Genomic DNA, 17,275 nt, shown 5'->3' with positions numbered 1-17,275 from the left:
GAAACCTTTGCAGAGAGAACAACACAGTATGAACAGTCTTCTCACGGGTACTGATAAAGAAACAAATACAGAGTTTCTTTTAATTCTGCTTCAGTTTGTTTTCTGTAATCTTGAACTTCACATGTTAAGTTTACAGATGGTGAGCTTAAGTTGCCAGAATGTAATGTTCCTACAAAATACAGGCTAAGTGTGTACCTGTGTTAGTGTTTTAACTGAGGAAGCTCAACAAAGCCAGTCCTTCTTTGTATTAATTGACTTGACAAAACCAACAAACCCAGGTGAGAGATAAAGGGTATCACAACAGTGGTTATCTGTTTTCTCTTATTTTGTTCTAATACAGGAGACATTAAAGTCACTTTAGCAAAATGTATTTTAATAGTTGAAGGTTACTGGCAATAACCTACAAATATGACTGATCGGTGTTCTAGTTTGAGCCCTGCTAGCTCAATCAACAAAATGCAGTGAATGAACAAAAGAGAACTCTAAATCAAATCAATACTTGGTGTGAACACACTTTGCCTTCAAAACAGCATCAAGTCTTCTAGGTGCACTTGCACACAGTTTTTGAAGGAACTCGGCTGGTAGATTGTTCTAAACATTTTGAAGAACTAAGCACAGATCTTCTGTGGACGTAGGCTTCCTCACATCCTTCTCTCTCTTCATGTGATCCCAGACAAACTTGATGTGCTCTGTGGGGGCTGTACAATCACTTCCAATACTTCTTGTTCTTCTTTACACTGAAGATAGTTCTTAACGTGTGTTCTTACCTGCAGAAAAAAATGTTGGTGCAAGAAGAACAGAGAACAAAATATGAGCTCCAGATTATAATCTATATTGACTAATCAAAGTGAGCTTAAGGTTCTGTATAATTAGTGTTTATTAGTGATGTCCTTTGGTGTATTGCAGGCCTTAGGATTAAGTTTTACTTCAGTGCAGTTCAGTGATTGATGGAGGGAATTTTATTGTAGTCACAGAGATCCTTAACAGGGAGGAGAAAAAGAGAAACACTGGATCACAACAATAAATTCTGAGAAAACAAGATGTATTTAATTTTATCCAATCAAAACCATCTTTATTCATAAAGCACTTTAAAATACCCAGCACAGGACCAATAGAATAAAACAAAATGGTAAAAAACAAAAAACATCAAAATTAAAACAGCCCTATATTTAAAACAAGATAAAACAGCATAGAATCAAATAATAATAAACAAACAAACAGAAGAGGCCTGTCTTATCTCTAAAGGCAGATTGTGGTGCAGCTACAGCACAAGAACAATCTCCTCTATGTTTATGCTCAGTTCTGATTACATTAAGGGACAGTCATCAGCTGGCATCTAAATACACATTTAGGGCGTCCAAAAACCATCACCTCAGTCTTTTTGTCATTGAACAGATTTATCCAGAGGAGAGATGCATCAGTACAAACGATTTCATCCTTTAAACCTGGACTCTGTGAACGGCTGACTGTTCGATGTGCTAAAGAATAGAAAACATTATTTCCCATCAGACCATGAGCAACATTCAGGCATGTAACACAGTAATACATTTTTTACATATTCAGCAGAGAGAGTTAGCTGTGTGCACTACAAAAAAGGCTGTTCCAATTCTCAGCATCGCTCCTCTCTTTCCCTGAGTCCTTAGCAATTCTCCCTCTCATGATGACGTTTTCCTCGAGGCCAAGGAAAGAGTTTAGGGAAAGGGGATAGGCGCTAATTTTGAGATAACACCCCACGTGGTTATGTTGTGCAGCTGAGTCACGTGACCACGCAGCAACAAATCACAGCAAAAAGGAGGCGGAGCAAAGTGTCTGTGCAGTAGTGATGGGTCATTCGCGAACGAAATGGCTCTTAGAGCCGGTTCATTGACGTGAACGATGCGAGCCGGCTCCTTATCGCGAGCCGTCACATGGGGGTTTTTTTTTTCTTTCTCTCAGCCTCTCTCTCTCACTTTTTTTCTGCTTCACTCAGCACGCAAGCCTTGTGCTTTACGCTGGGCAGAGGAGGGAGGGGCGGTAGTTACACTCAGTAGCACAGGAACAGAGCCAGAGGGAGAGAAAGAGAGCCAGGGACAACAACATCACATTAGAAAGGTATAGTAATCATCCACAACTATTTTCAGTTGCAGATGATAAAGGATTCAGAAAGTTTATTCATGCGGGCCCATATGACAGAGAATATGCATCTTCTTTTTGTTTTCATATTTTAATTTATATTTAATTGTGTTGTGGTTTGCAGTGTTTTGTGTTGTTTCACTTTAAATTTGTAAAAGGAAAAAGCTGAAAATTTAAATAGTTAAAAGTTGAAATGTGAATAGTTGATTGTTGTATTATATGATTTATTTATTACATTTTATGTGGAGTGAATAAATAAAACTATATTTACGGTGGCCCCTAGAGACAAAGCACATACAAACTTCAAATCACGTACGAACTCTGAAGCACGTACGAACCCTGAAGCACGTACAAACTCCAAAACACGTACAAACATGTACAAACTCCAAAACACGTACAAACATGTACAAACTCCGAAGCACGTAAAAACTCAGAAGCACGTAAAAACTCAAAACACGTACAAAAGACAACAGAAGTGCTCCAGGATGCTAGGGGCATTGTTGCGCTTTTGTTACCTAGTGGCTACACAAGCCAGCAAGTACCAACGACCGGATTTGGTGTGTGGTAATAACAGGTAAATGAACATTGTTTTTAAATTATTTGAATATATATGAGTGCCTGTGTATAAATACACAAACAATACACACATGCTTTCAATTGTGTAATTTAAGTGATCTAAGTAGCTCTGTTTTGGAAGTTCAGTTAATGCGAGAAATGTGTTTTGGAGTTTGTACGTGTTTTGTCTCTAGGGACCACTGCATATATTTATATATAAATAAAACCACTTTTTTTACGTTAGTAATTCCTTTTGTGCATAATTTTATATTATTGTTAATAATAAATTAATTAAAGCAACAAACAACCTGAAGAGCCGGTTCGGAGCCGAACTCTTTTTAGTGAGCCGAGCCGAAAGAGCCGGATCTCTAAAAAGAGCCGGAAATCCCATCACTACTGTGCAGGAGAGGAGAGGAGAGCAGAGAGAGCTGCTTTTTCATGAAACGGGAGTAAAGTAGTTAACTTACAGGAACATATACCACTACCAACGTTTGGATCGATATCTGCATCGATCTGCACACCCTTGTCTCCTGGATTGTAGCTGAGATCAGCGTGAACCACGTGGGTCTCTGCTCCGTCTCTGTATTTGGAAAGAGTTCCAGCTTCATCACGGAGTTTCTCTCGGTTTGTGGGCTCATCTAAAGGTAAGTACCGAGCTAAATTTAATGCGGGTTCAGTTTGTGTTGAGTTTATCTCCGTTGAGAATAATAGATTGCTTGGTATACACTGGAGTTAGACAGACTGTAGAGTTTGTGATTGCTTGCAACATTATTAAATGGCGGTTTCTAGGGGGTAAGAATACACATAGAAAAATAGTCTTGGAATATGAACAAAAGGATGGGCTGCGGGGCAGGAGAACAGCCAACCGCAGGACAGGAAGCCACAGGTACAAGCCTGGGGGAGGGAAATCAGCCTTTACAATAGGACTTCATAGGATGATTTCCAGATGCATCTGTATTTTATTGTCTTCCAGCGAAAATAAAGACTGATTTTTGAAGTAAAAGTCTCCGCCTGATCGCTGCCATCAAAAAGAATCCGTGAAGGCGGCGTTCTTCTTCTTCTTCTTCTTCTTCTTCTTCTTTTTTTAACACTATGTAGTCTTAATGTTTATTACGTATTATACACAAATGAATTAAGCAGCAGGTGCTATAGGCATCTACAAGCAACTGTATATACAATTCTAACATGTGATTAACTATTAGTTACTCAGTGTCACTCTTTCTATGCAAAACTAAGCAACTGAAAAAAAATCAATACTGCCTTAAAAGTGCACATATGTAATTAATATAATTACGTCACCACATCTGATTAGAGTAACATTAAGCAGTTTTATATTACACAGAACAACCACAACAGAGCCCTACAATTACATCTAATTGCAGTCTGACTCTGACAATGATCTGAACATCACTAATCATTACCGGTGCCTTTTTTGAGTCTCTCTGCTTTCCTTTCAATTTCTTTACATTATTTAAAAGTCTTAATAAAGTGACATTTTTTCTGTATTGGCAATGTATATCTTTGTTTTTGAGCTATACATTTTTTTTAATGTCTTCTCACAGTTTTTTTTTTAAATCAAAGTCTTTTTATTGAAAAAGGTTTTTGTACAATCACAAACAACAAATTAAACATGCAAGCAGTACAGCATACTGCTAAAATAAAAACTGAAACCCCACCCACCCATCTGCAAGAATTAAAGGAAAGAGGGGAGGAAAAAATGGGGGGGAAAGGGAAAGGGGGAGGGGGTGTCAAGTTAGGCACTGTGACAAAACCAGCCAGATATGGATCCAGCGGCATTCAGCCCACCCAGGGAGCTTCAGGAGGCCGTTATTGACTCTGCTTCTAAATTAATCAACCAACCAGTGGTTAGAGCATGAGGGAGAAGCATCTCTTTACACTGTGGAAGCCAACCTACAACACCTTATTTCCGGGTTATCCCTAGCTATTGGACTCTCTGCATCCGCTCGTACAGAATTTCGTTCTCCACGAGCTTCACCTACACCACCCCCCCAGCAGCTCACCCGGAGAACTCACCAGAACAGTCTCGGCTCTCAGCACCCCCTGAGAGTTCAAGTGAATTCACCCGTCCGCCTCCATCCCTCCAAGGACTGCATCCCACTGTTGCTGCCTGAGTTAAGCCACTGTGCTGCTCAGCCCCAGCCAGCGTCCACACTGCCAGAGGTCTCCGTACCTGCTGCTTCAGTGTCTGTCTCCACTGGAGGGCCCGAGGAGCCCGTCCAGTCTAAAGTGTCATCAGCTGGAGGGCCCGAGTCGCCCGTCCAGCCTCAAGCCAAGTCTGCTGGAGGGCCCGAAGAGCCCGTCCAGTCTAAAGTGTCATCAGCTGGAGGGCCCAAGTCACCCGTCCAGCCTCAAGCCAAGTCTGCTGGAGGGCCCGAAGAGCCCGTCCAGTCTCAAGGCACGTTAGCTGGGGGTTCAGGTGAACCCAGCCAGTGTCCTGCCTCGTCGGCAGGAGGGCGTGAGTAGCCTGTCCAGCCTCAAGTTTCGTCTGCTGGGGGTTCGGGAGAGCCCAGCCAGCCTCAGGTCTCGTCAGCTGGGGGTTCAGGAGAACCTAGCCAGCCTCAAGTGTCGTCAGCTGGAGGGCCCGAGTCGCCCGTCCAGCCTCAAGTGTCGTCAGCTAGAGGGCCCGAGTCGCCCATCCAGCCTCAAGCCAAGTCAGCTGGTGGGTCCGAGGAGCCCGTCTGGCCTCAAGTTTCGTCTGCTGGGGATTCGGGAGAGCCCAGCCAGCCTCAGGTCTCGTCAGCTGGGGGTTCGGGAGAACCTAGCCAGCCTCAAGTGTCGTCAGCTGGAGGGCCCGAGTCGCCCGTCCAGCCTCAAGCCAAGTCAGCTGGTGGGTCCGAGGAGCCCGTCTGGCCTCAAGTTTTGTCAGCTGGAGGGCCCGAGGAGCCCGTCCAGCCTCAAGCCAAGTCAGCTGGTGGGTCCGAGGAGCCCGTCCAGCCTCAAGCCAAGTCAGCTGGTGGGTCCGAGAAGCCCGTCCAGCACCACGCCTCGTCTGCTGGGGGTCCTGGAGGACCCAGCCAGCACATCCTCATGTCAGCTGACGGTCCGGGGAAGTCTGTTCAGCCGTCACCTGCTGAATCATCCCCTGCGACTTCTACACCGCCACCTGCAGCATCACCGCCTGCTGCATCCACATCGTCGCCTGCAGCATTGTCGCCTGCAGCATTGTCGCCTGCAGCATCACCGCCTGCAGCATCACCGCCTGCAGCATCACCGCCTGCAGCATCACCACTGTTTGGTTCCGCACCTGTCTCGCTGCCGTCAGGTTTCGCAGCCGTACCGCTGCCGTCAGGTTCCGCCTCTTTGTCTTCTTCCAATCATGGTCCAGCCTCTGTGTCTTCATCCACTCCGTCGCCTGGTCCAGTTTCAGCTTCAGCTTCGCCACCGCCTGTTCCAGCCTCCGCATCCGCTTCAGCTTTGTCTGGTCCTGCCTCGTCTGGTCCTGCGGTTACAGCACTGCCGTCAGAGACAGCTCAGCCTGTTCCACCTTGCCTTCGTTGGCCGCTTTCCAGGCCTCTAAGTTGGCATCATGGCCGTCGAGGACGGCCTCCGGAAAGAGTTTGTCGCAGCCGCTGGCATCGCGGCCAACCTCCGGACCTGTTCTGTTGCCGCCACTGCCTTCCACGTGGCCGGCCTCCTGATTTGTTTTGTCTGCACTGCTGCCGTTGCTGTCCGCACTGCCGGCCCCCTGAACTGTTTTGGCTCTTGTGCTGTCGACCTCAAGGTCGATCCCCTGAACTTGTTGTGGATTCCTATTGAGCTTTAGTTTGGTTCTGTTTTTGATCTGTTCTCTTGAGTTCTTGAACTGCTTTTTTTCTTCTTGTGTTTAATGACTGTACTGGACTCTTGCTCCTTGTGTTGTGTTTTGTGTCTTCTGTCATTGTAGTTGCGGGTCGTCTGTGTATCCACCATGTCTCACCCGTGTGTTCTCCCTGCTGTCAACCGTCATCTGCCTCTACTCGCTTTCATTCTTGTTCAGGTTCGTGTCCAGTAGTTAGTTTGTTCCCAGTATAGTTTAGTCCTTCCTCCGTTTGCCATTTGTCCATTTTTGGTTTGTGTTCAATAAACCACCTTCTCACCTTTACAAGTGCCTACATTTGGATCCTCCTTTATTACTTCCACACGGCGCATTTCACTCGCCGTGACAGATTGTCTGGCTTAATTTCTGTACTGAACAGTCATTTTAAGATTAGCTAGTAAATAACCATTAGCTAATGTTTTTCATGAGAGTAAAGTCATCTCACTTTGGTAATGTAAATATAATATGGGAAATATCAAAGTTATTTTTATATTAATCATTATTAGTTATTACAGCAGTAAACTTGAACTTTGTCAAATACTGAGCTTCAGTAAAGATTCAAGTTGCATTTATTTATATTTCCTATCACCTTAAATCTTCACTCAAAGACAAGTATCTTTGACAGTGTATATATAGATGTATTATATATAAGATACAAATATTATGTTGGCTGGACCATAATGTTATTTCATTTTGTTGGCATTACTAAATTTGGCTCAATGCGTATATATATGTGTAACAAGATAATGTCAGATCTGTTTCTGATAAAATGAAGAGTAGAATGATATATTAAATATTAGCTTATTGGGTGAGAAAATTATACCATGTCATAACTGCTTTAAGTCATACAGAATAGATATCAGAGCCTTAACCCTTTAAAACCGGTCAGAGCGGGCACGCTCCGTTTTGCGCAACTACTTTTAAATCCTGGTAGCACTACAACCACGTAAGCTAGCGCAATATTTTTTTTTGCATATGAAACTGGAGGATTTGTACTTACATCTTATGCCATCAGCTTGTCCTAGGTCATGGTTTCCTTCGGTATAAGTCATGGTCCTGCGTCGGTGACCCAGCGCTTTGAGTTTGTGATTATTATTTTCTAGTTTATTCTGATTTTGTATTGGTTGTTGCGGTATGGTTGTAGTTTATTTTCCCTACCTGTGTCTCCCTCTGTGCTCTGTACAGGTCCCCGAGTTTTGTGTTGTAAAACAGTCTGTGTGTTTCCTGTTTTACTTTGTAGGTCTGTGTCTCGTTATGCCCATTAGTTCCAGCTGTGTCCCCTCCTGTGTGCCATTTCCTGATTACCTGGTGTGTGTATTTATAGTTGGTGTCTGCGTGTGCTTCTCGTGGCGTCGTCTGTGTTTCTAGGTATTCTGTGTTTCTCTGTGAACCTCCCGTGTAGTCTACATTATTCCATGTTTCTTCGTGTCTCTCTGCTCCTCGCTCCATGTCCTCCGTTTTGTATTAGTTTTCCCAGTTTAGGTTTATGTTAGGTTCTGCCCACACCTTGGTTTTGTGCACTGTAAATAAAACCCACTTGCACCTCCGCCATTGTCTGCTATTGGATCCTCCTTTCTCACCCTCCACACGACTGCCGCCCCAGCCGTGACAGTACGACGCGACCACAAGATGGATCCAGCAACTTTGTCTGGGGAGAGCGACCTCGCACACATCCAACGCCTGATGGACTGGGTAACCCACACCACCAACGCAAGGGCGAAAGTGGTGGGGTTAAAAGCCATCGAGGCGATCCTGGAAGAAAATCCCTACCTCTGCCAGTTCAAGGGAGTTTCGGACTTAATTTGCAACCTGCACAAAGCCCGGGAGGTGGTGCAAGCTCGGGAATCCACAGACTTTGTCCAGCAGCAGCGGACTACGGCCGCCCCGGAACAGTCACGTCAGCTTCTCCAGCCGGAGGTTTTGCCCGGCCCGCCGGAGGTTTTGCCCGGCCCGTTGGAGCCGTCCGCAGGGAGGAGGCGACGATCGCGCCGTCAGCACGTCACCCCACAGCCAGATATTAGGACTATAGAACTGCAGGCTGTGGTGAGTGAGAAGGACCCTTTTTCTGTTTTGGACTGTGGGATAGTTTATTCAGGGGCTTTGTTTTGTGCAGCAGATGACAAGGAGAACTGTTTGTTGCCTGTTCATTCTCCTGCTCAGCTGTCTTTAGCTCGTTTAGCTGCACAGCCGCAAGCTCGTTTAGCTGCACAGCCGCAAGCTCGTTTAGCTGCACAGCCGCAAGCTCGTTTAGCTGCACAGCAGCATTCAGCTTGGCCTCCGGTATCCCCACTAGCCCAGTCATCTATGCCAGCTCCGTCTTCACCGACTCTCTCTGTACGGGAGGCTGCGTCTGTGCCTCCCGTTTTGGACTCTTTTTCTAGTACGTATTTTTTGCAGAGAGACAAAATCGTTAAAAAGGCAATCGTTCCTCAACAGCTGGCTAGTTTAGAGACTGTTACTTGCTCCGGGGCCTCACCAGAGGTTAAATTACAGCCCTCAGCTGACTCTGGACCCCTGGAGGCTAAAAACCCAGCTGAGGACTGCACCCGGCTGTCGCTGCCTGAGCAGGGTCGGTGCTCCACGTAGCTGCAGTCTGTTCTGCGCCCGCCAGAGGTCCCCGCACCTGCTGGTTCTGTTCTGCGCCCGCCAGAGGTCCCCACACCTGCTGGTTTTGTTCTGCGCCGCCAGAGGTCCCCGCACCTGCTGGTTCTGTTCTGTCCCTGCCAGAGGCCCGTGCGCCTGCTGGTTCTGTTCTGTGCCTGCCAGAGGCCCCCGCATCTGCTGGTTCTGTTCTGTGCCTGCCAGGGGCCCCTGTGCCCGCTGGTCCTGAGACTGTTCTCGCTGGAGGGCCTGAGGAGCCGGTCCAGCAACCTTCCTCATCAGCTGGGGGGCCCGAGGAGCCCGTGCAGCCACCAGCTGCTCCACCAGCAGCGGCATCCACGCCAGCAGCAGCAGCCGCATCCACAGTTTCGTCCACGCCGCCGCCTGCTGCAGCGCCTCCGTCTCCGGCTTCCACGCAGCCGCCAGCTGCAGCCTCCGTGTCTTCATCCTCGCCAGCTGCAGCCTCCGTGTCTTCACCCACGCCGTCGCCTGGTCCAGCTTCAGCTTCACCCACGCCGTCGCCTGATCCAGCTTCAGCTTCACCCACGCCGTCGCCTGGTCCAGCTTCACCATCATCAACTTCGCCGTCGCCTGGTCCAGCTTCACCATCATCAACTTCGCCGTCGCCTGGTCCAGCCTCACCATCATCAACTTCGCCGTCGCCTGGTCCAGCTTCACCATCATCAACTTCGCCGTCGCCTGGTCCAGCTTCACCATCATCAACTTCACCGTCGCCTGGTCCAGCCTCCGCCTCGCCTGGTCCAGCCTCCGCCTCGCCTGGTGCTGCGGGGGCCACGCAGCCTTCGGGTCCCCAATTGCGGCCTCAACATCGTCGGTCATTTGCCAGGCCGCTTGTTGGGCATCTTCACCACTGTGGACGACCTCTGGAACGCCGCCACTGCCTTCCACGTGGCCGGCCTCCGGACTTGCATTCCCGCCGCCGTCGCCGTCCGCATGGTCGGCCCCCAGAACTGCTTTCTCGTCGCCGTCCGCACGGTCGGCCCCCAGAACTGCTTCCTCGCCGCTGCCGTTGCCTTCCTCATGGCTGGCCCCCTGAAATGTCTCACCCTGGCCTTCGGTGCTATCGGTCCCTAGGCCGACCATCTGAACTCTGTTTCGGACTCTGCTCCTCTGTGCGCGTTTTGGACATTTGGTTTGCCTTCCTGGGGGGCTCTTGTTTTGCTCTGTTCCGGGCCCTCCTTCCTGGGCCCCCCACTGCCCGCCCGGGTCTGGTGTGTTTTGGGGCTGTCGGGAGCCAGCCCTTGTGGGGGGGGGGGTACTGTCATGGTCCTGGGTCGGTGACCCAGCGCTTTAAGTTGATTATTATCATTTTTCTAGTTTATTCTGATTTTGTATTTGTTCTTAGGGTTTGAGTTGTGTGTTTCTATCATCCCTACCTGTGTCTCTCCTCTGCGTTCTGTTCGTGTCCCCAGTTGGTTGTGTAAAACAGTCTGTGTGTTTCCTGTTTTACTTTGTAGGTTTGTGTCTCGTTATGTCCATTAGTTCCAGCTGTGTCCCCGCCTGTCTGCCATTTCCTAATTACCTGGTGTGTGTATTTATAGTGCGTGTCTGCCTGTGCTCCTCGTCGTGTCGTCTGTGTTCATTCCCTGTGTTTCTCTGTGTATCTGCTGTGTATTTAATGTTATTCCATGTTTCTCCGCGTCTCTCTGCTCCTCGCTCCATGTCCTCCTTTTGTATTACCTTTTCCAGTTTAGGTTAATGTTCAGTTCTGCCCACACCTTGGTTTTGTGCACTGTAAATAAAACCCACTTGCACCTCCGCCATTGTCTGCTATTGGATCCTCCTTTCTCACCCTCCACACGACTGCCGCCCCAGCCGTGACAATATCGTTATCGCCTGAAATGAAAAAACATATTGTGATATGAAAAAATCTCATATCGGCCAGCTCTACGTGCTCTGTTGTTTTTTCCCTTCCCGCTGGCTTCTGTATAACATGGTATGAGGCTCTGCCCTTGTCATTTGTTGAGCATGAAGAGTGAGTGCTTGTTTTCATGTAGATTATGTCCCGGATCAAAATGCGGTGCAATTGTCATCTTTTTTTTTTTTACATTGTTGTCATTTGGAAATGAGATCACATACAAGTATGAATTGAAATCATGATTTTCTAACGTTTAATTGTGCAGTCCTAAATAATGCTATCAAACAGATTTTTTTTTATCCATTATTTTTAAAGATTGGTTATATAAGGATACCACAGGCTGAATTGTAGATGGTGCTGCTTGGGTCCAAACTGTCATACAATATGAAAAATGAGAATATCATGGAATGCTGTCACAGTCTGGCAGAGGCAGACTGTATGGAGTGATGTAGAGGGCCCAAAATGCAGACAAAATGGAATGTGGAACTTGAACATGAAATCTAGAAACATGGCATGGAAAACATGGCGTGAACAACAGATGACCTGACAAAGAATGACCAGAAACACAGACTAAATACACACAAGGGTGATTGGAGGAAGTGGAAACACATGGGGAAACAGCTGACACTAGTCTGACATAACGAGAAAAAGGAAGCAAAGCTGACTACACTGACATAAAATAAAATACCATAAAACAGGAAACATGACATTACAAACTTGATAACATAAGACACGCAGCATGAAACACAGGGGGTGAGGGAAACTTAAATACAGGGGAAGAAAATACAAGAGGAATCTAATAACCAAATGAACTTCGCTGACCTAAAGAACTTAAACATAAACCATAAACATCAAAAATGAACTAGAACTCAAAACACTGGTTCAAAAGACCCAGGAACGTGACAAATGCATAAATAACTGAGCTGCTGAAGTAGGTATATAGTGCTGAATTAACTCAAAACAATTCAGATTAGCCTTGACCGTCTTAGCAATCTTCTTTACATGCTTGTCAAATTTAAGACCTAAATCAAAAATTATTCCTAAAAACTTAAAATCTTTGGCCTTCTTCGTTCCTTACCTGGATTTTAAACTCATCGTTTATCTGATCATCAGGAACAAGAAACTAAGAATCTGTTAGTCTCACTCATTTAAACCCTCTGCTGCATTCTGTTCACCCTGCTATCATTCAGTCATCTTTCCTAATATAATATTAGTCCACTAGTTCATATATCGCTTCTCATCTCACTAAGTGAACCGAACAAGATGATAAAATCAGAAACACAGGCTTAAAATACCATCTGGTATTCATGAGCTTCATTGCATGTGTGTGTATGTGTTAGTGGGAATAAAACATTCTTTGCTTATGTATGTCGTTTTAATTACTTTCCCCTTTTTCTTAAACAAATCTCTGTTTACTACACCTTCTTGTTTCAGAAACATCTAAAGAAGAAAGTCTCTATTGTAGTCAGGCACAGCTAAATTCTGCTTGTGAGTTAACCTAGCCAACCACACTGTGTGTTGTTAACGCCTTCAACATGTACCCCCTCGTGATGTGTGCCACTTCCTCTATGTCCTCTATTTGTACCACCATATGGAGGACCACACATCGAAATACAGAATTCTTAGATGCTTAGATGATGAATTGTAGAATAAATTCTCCATTTGTAAAATAATTTTGGAATTCCACATTAACAAATTGAGTTTCGAAATGTTTTTTAAAAACCTCATTACCATCCTAGGGAAGCTAGGATGGTAATGAGGTGCTTGGAAATGTTGTAGGTGGCTGATGACTTTCTTTTTGTAGTTGCTTCTGGGGTTTCACCTTGAAGCTTCATAGGTATTGTTGTCACTGAGGAGTTTAGTCATGTTTATTTGCTCTGCTTCTTTTTGTCAGGGATAAAATACAAATATATACTTTTTGTGTCCCAGCTGAATAACAGGAGGAGAAGAGTCTGGAGGTGCAGCAGAGGAAAATTTTCAGCCATTTGGACTCAGCTCAGCCACTACAGAGGAAACAATGACTTCAACACAAAAGGTGAGAAAAACAGTTTCAGTTTTTTATTTGTCATATGCAACATTGCAATGAAATGTGTTTGACGAGCAGCAGTCACTCAGCAGCATGATACAGTAGAAGAAAATATAATAAAATATAATAAAATTATATTTTCTTCTACTAAATGGCCTCCTTGACTCCACGCTCAAACCAGCGTTCTTCCCTGTCCAGGATGTTACATCCTCATCCTTGAAAGAGTGTCCACTAGCCAGTAGGTGTAAATAGACTGCAGAGTCCTGGCCTGACGAGGTAGCTCTTCTGTGTTGTGCCATCCGCTTCGCTGGTTGGTTTTTAAAAACTTGTTAACAGCAGCTTTATCTTTTCCATCCTGGGTTCCTCCATATATACAGAATCTGCATTCACAACCAAAAACCACTGAAGTTAGAAGAAAATACAAAGATCATATTTTCTCTACACACACTGAAACAACAATATCATCAGTTGAACTTTTTCTGAAGTAAAACAGTTTCTCTGCTGATCAATATTTCTTCAATAATGTCATTTTCATTACAACTCTCATTGTAGCACATCATTGTAATATGATACTATCACCAGAAGGTGGTGGTAACACACCTACAATGTCTCCAAAAGTTGATTCTGTTCATCTGGACGTAGCGTTTTCTGGGAGAAACGTTTCGTCACTCATCCAGGTGACTTCTTCAGTCTCAGCTGACAGCAGGTTTCCCCAAACTTATAAACAGTACATTTGCATAATGACTGAAACCAGCCCACTGAAGGAACAATGGGCTGTGAGGTCAGTTCCTTAATCATAATTATGCAAATTCTCATGACCATTGATCAACAACCACTGATCAAAGACCACTGATCAATGGCCATGAGTACCATTCACAGAGAGTTGGGGAATGGCTGCAATCACAGCATTGTAAGATGGCGGGAGATGTACCCTTAGGTCCCCTCCTCGATTCAGAGATGGTCTTTCCCTTTTCATGTAAATGGCCTCCTTGACTCCACGCTCAAACCAGTGTTCCTCCCTGTCTAGGATGTGAACATCCTCATCCTTGAAAGAGTGTCCACTGGCCTGTAGGTGTAAATAGACTGCAGAGTCCTGGCCTGACGAGGTAGCTCTTCTGTGTTGTGCCATCCGCTTCGCCAGAGGTTGTTTGGTTTCCCCCATGTATAAATCCTGGCAATCCTGCTGGCACTTAACAGCGTACACTATGTTACTCTGTTTGGGGACCCGATCCTTGGGGTGGACCAATTTTTGGCGCAGCGTGTTTTGGGGTTTAAAAGCCACAGAGACCCGGTGTTTTGTAAAAATGCCTCTCAACTGTTCCGATACTCCTGACACATATGGGATCACTACAGGTTTTCGCTTGGGCAGCGGTTGTCCTTCTCTCCTGGATCGGCTGGAGCTTTTTTTAGGTGCTTTGCCAGCTTTGACAAAAGTCCAGCTAGGATAACCACATTTACTCAGGGCCTTTTTGATGTGCTGTTCTTCTGCCTCCCTGGCCGCTGTGTCTGTGGGGATGGTGTTCGCTCTGTGTTGTAGCGTCCTGATGACACCCAGTTTGTGCTCCAGTGGATGATGAGAGTCAAAACTTAGATACTGATCCGTATGTGTAGGTTTACGGTACACGTCAGCTTTTAGATGTCCCCCATTACTGATGGAAATCTCACAGTCTAAGAAGGCTAACCTGCCACTTTTCATATCCTCCCTGGTGAATTTGATGTGTCGGTCCACCGAGTTAATGTGATCCGATGCTGTGATTGCAGCCATTCCCCAACTCTCTGTGAATGGTACTCATGGCCATTGATCAGTGGTCTTTGATCAGTGGGTTTTGGTCAGTGGTTGTTGATCAATGGTCATGAGAATTTGCATAATTATGATTAAGGAACTGACCTCAAAGCCCATTGTTCCTTCAGTGGGCTGGTTTCAGTCATTATGCAAATGTACTGTTTATAAGATTGGGGAAACCTGCAGTCAGCTGAGACTGAAGAAGTCACTTGTATGAGTGACTAGAAAACGCTACGTCCAGATGAACAGAATCAACTTTTGGAGATTTATTTTCCTGATAATTGAGAATGCATCAAGACACCTACAATGTGTTTGTTGACATGTTTGATTCCACCAATGGAGGGAGTTTCAGTTTGTTCCACGATTGCATTTCACTCAGTGCCTCTGTTTGTATCTCTGTCACTGCAGGACCAACATGGAGCAAGAAGTCAGCGCTCTCAGGAGGCCGACAAACCTCATAGAAGAAAGGGAGAGAAAACCTACAGCTGTGATGAGTGTGGGAAGGAATTTACCCGGGCTGGAAACTTAAAAACTCACCAACTCATCCACAGTGGAGTTAAATCTTACAGCTGTGAGTTGTGTGGAAAGTCTTTTACCCTGGCTCGAATCTTAAAAACTCACCAACTCATCCACAGTGGAGTTAATGAGTACAGTTGTGACTTGTGTGGAAAGTCTTTTACCCGGGCTGGAGACTTCAAAACTCACCAAATCATCCACAGTGGAGTTAAAGCGTACAGTTGTGACTTGTGTGGAAAGTCTTTTACCCGGGCTGGAGACTTAAAAACACACCAAGTCATCCACAGTGGAGTTAAACCTTACAGCTGTGAGTTGTGTGGAAAGTCTTTTACCTGGGCTGGAAACTTAAAAACTCACCAAGTCATCCACAGTGGAGTTAAACCTTACAGCTGTGAGTTGTGTGGAAAGTCTTTTACCTGGGCTGGAAACTTAAAAACTCACCAACTCATCCACAGTGGAGTTAAAGCGTACAGCTGTGACTTGTGTGGAAAGTCTTTTACCTGGGCTGGAAACTTAAAAACTCACCAACTCATCCACAGTGGAGTTAAACCTTACAGCTGTGAGTTTTGTGGAAAGTCTTTTACCCAGGCTCAAAATCTGAAAACACACCAAGTCATCCACAGTGGAGTTAAACCTTACAGCTGTGAGTTGTGTGGAAAGTCTTTTACCCTGGCTCAAAATCTGAAAACACACCAAGTCATCCACAGTGGAGTTAAAGCGTACAGCTGTGAGTTGTGTGGAAAGTCTTTTACTCTGGCTGGAATCTTAAAAACTCACCAACTCATCCACAGTGGAGTTAAAGCGTACAGTTGTGACTTGTGTGGAAAGTCTTTTACCCAGGCTGGACACTTAAAAACTCACCAACTCATCCACAGTGGAGTTAAAGCATACAGTTGTGACTTGTGTGGAAAGTCTTTTACCCGGGCTGGAGACTTAAAAACACACCAAGTCATCCACAGTGGAGTTAAACCTTACAGCTGTGACTTGTGTGGAAAGTCTTTTACCCTGGCTCAAAATCTGAAAACACACCAAGTCATCCACAGTGGAGTTAAAACTTACAGCTGTGAGTTGTGTGGAAAGTCTTTTGCCCTGGCTGGAATCTTAAAAACTCACCAACTCATCCACAGTGGAGTTAAAGCGTACAGTTGTGACTTGTGTGGAAAGTCTTTTACCCAGGCTGGACACTTAAAAACTCACCAACTCATCCACAGTGGAGTTAAAGCATACAGCTGTGACTTGTGTGGAAAGTCTTTTACCCGGGCTGGAGACTTAAAAACACACCAAGTCATCCACAGTGGAGTTAAAGCGTACAGTTGTGACTTGTGTGGAAAGTCTTTTACCCGGGCTGGAGACTTAAAAACACACCAAGTCATCCACAGTGGAGTTAAAGCTTACAGCTGTGACTTGTGTGGAAAGTCTTTTACCCTGGCTCAAAGCCTAAAAACTCACCAACTCATCCACAGTGGAGTTAAACCTTACAGCTGTGACTTGTGTGGTAAGCCTTTTGCTCAAAATAGCAACTTACAGAAGCATCTAGTTACCCACTCTGGAATTAAGGCGTACAGCTGCGACTTTTGTGGAAAAAGTTTCAGCGACAAACACTACCGAAATAGTCACCTACGGATTCACACTGGAAATGATGTTTACTGCTGTGATCAGTGTGGGAAACTGTTTACAACAGATGCACAATTACAACAACACATGTTTAGCCACACTGAGGAGAGACCTTTTAAATGTGACCTGTGTGAAAAGACTTTTAAATCTCCACATCAGCTGAATAAACACCAACAGATCCACACCAGAAACTAACTCTACAAGTGCAGTTACTGTGAGGATGTATTTATTTTTATCTTGTAATTTTAACCTGATTGTTTGGAACAAATATGATCAGTAAACTTATGGAGTTATACTGAATGAACTCTTAGGAAAAATGAAGACTCATTTTCACTCAGTAAGCTGAGTGTTGTAATCTAAACAGTAAAATGT

The 17,275-nt window shown here is 45.3% G+C and overlaps 2 protein-coding genes and 1 pseudogene across 2 annotated transcripts in view; 2 read left to right on the top strand and 1 right to left on the bottom strand.

Annotated features, from left to right (window-relative positions):
* Positions 1 to 17,275, top strand: part of LOC148103302 (polymeric immunoglobulin receptor-like) — a 796,664-nt gene that overhangs the window by 7,613 nt on the left and 771,776 nt on the right. The window lies entirely within an intron of this gene.
* Positions 1 to 17,275, bottom strand: part of LOC118456030 (cell adhesion molecule DSCAM-like) — a 533,233-nt gene that overhangs the window by 36,216 nt on the left and 479,742 nt on the right. The gene's annotated exons all lie outside the window — the stretch shown is intronic.
* LOC148103330 (uncharacterized) lies at positions 12,982 to 17,121 on the top strand (annotated as a pseudogene).

Source organism: Neolamprologus brichardi, chromosome 3 (assembly GCF_056152115.1).
Source record: "Neolamprologus brichardi isolate AB-2024 chromosome 3, ASM5615211v1, whole genome shotgun sequence".
NCBI classification, from domain to species: Eukaryota; Metazoa; Chordata; class Actinopteri; order Cichliformes; family Cichlidae; genus Neolamprologus; species Neolamprologus brichardi.
Note: the sequence above shows the minus strand (reverse complement) of the source record. Positions and strands in the feature narration are given on the sequence as shown.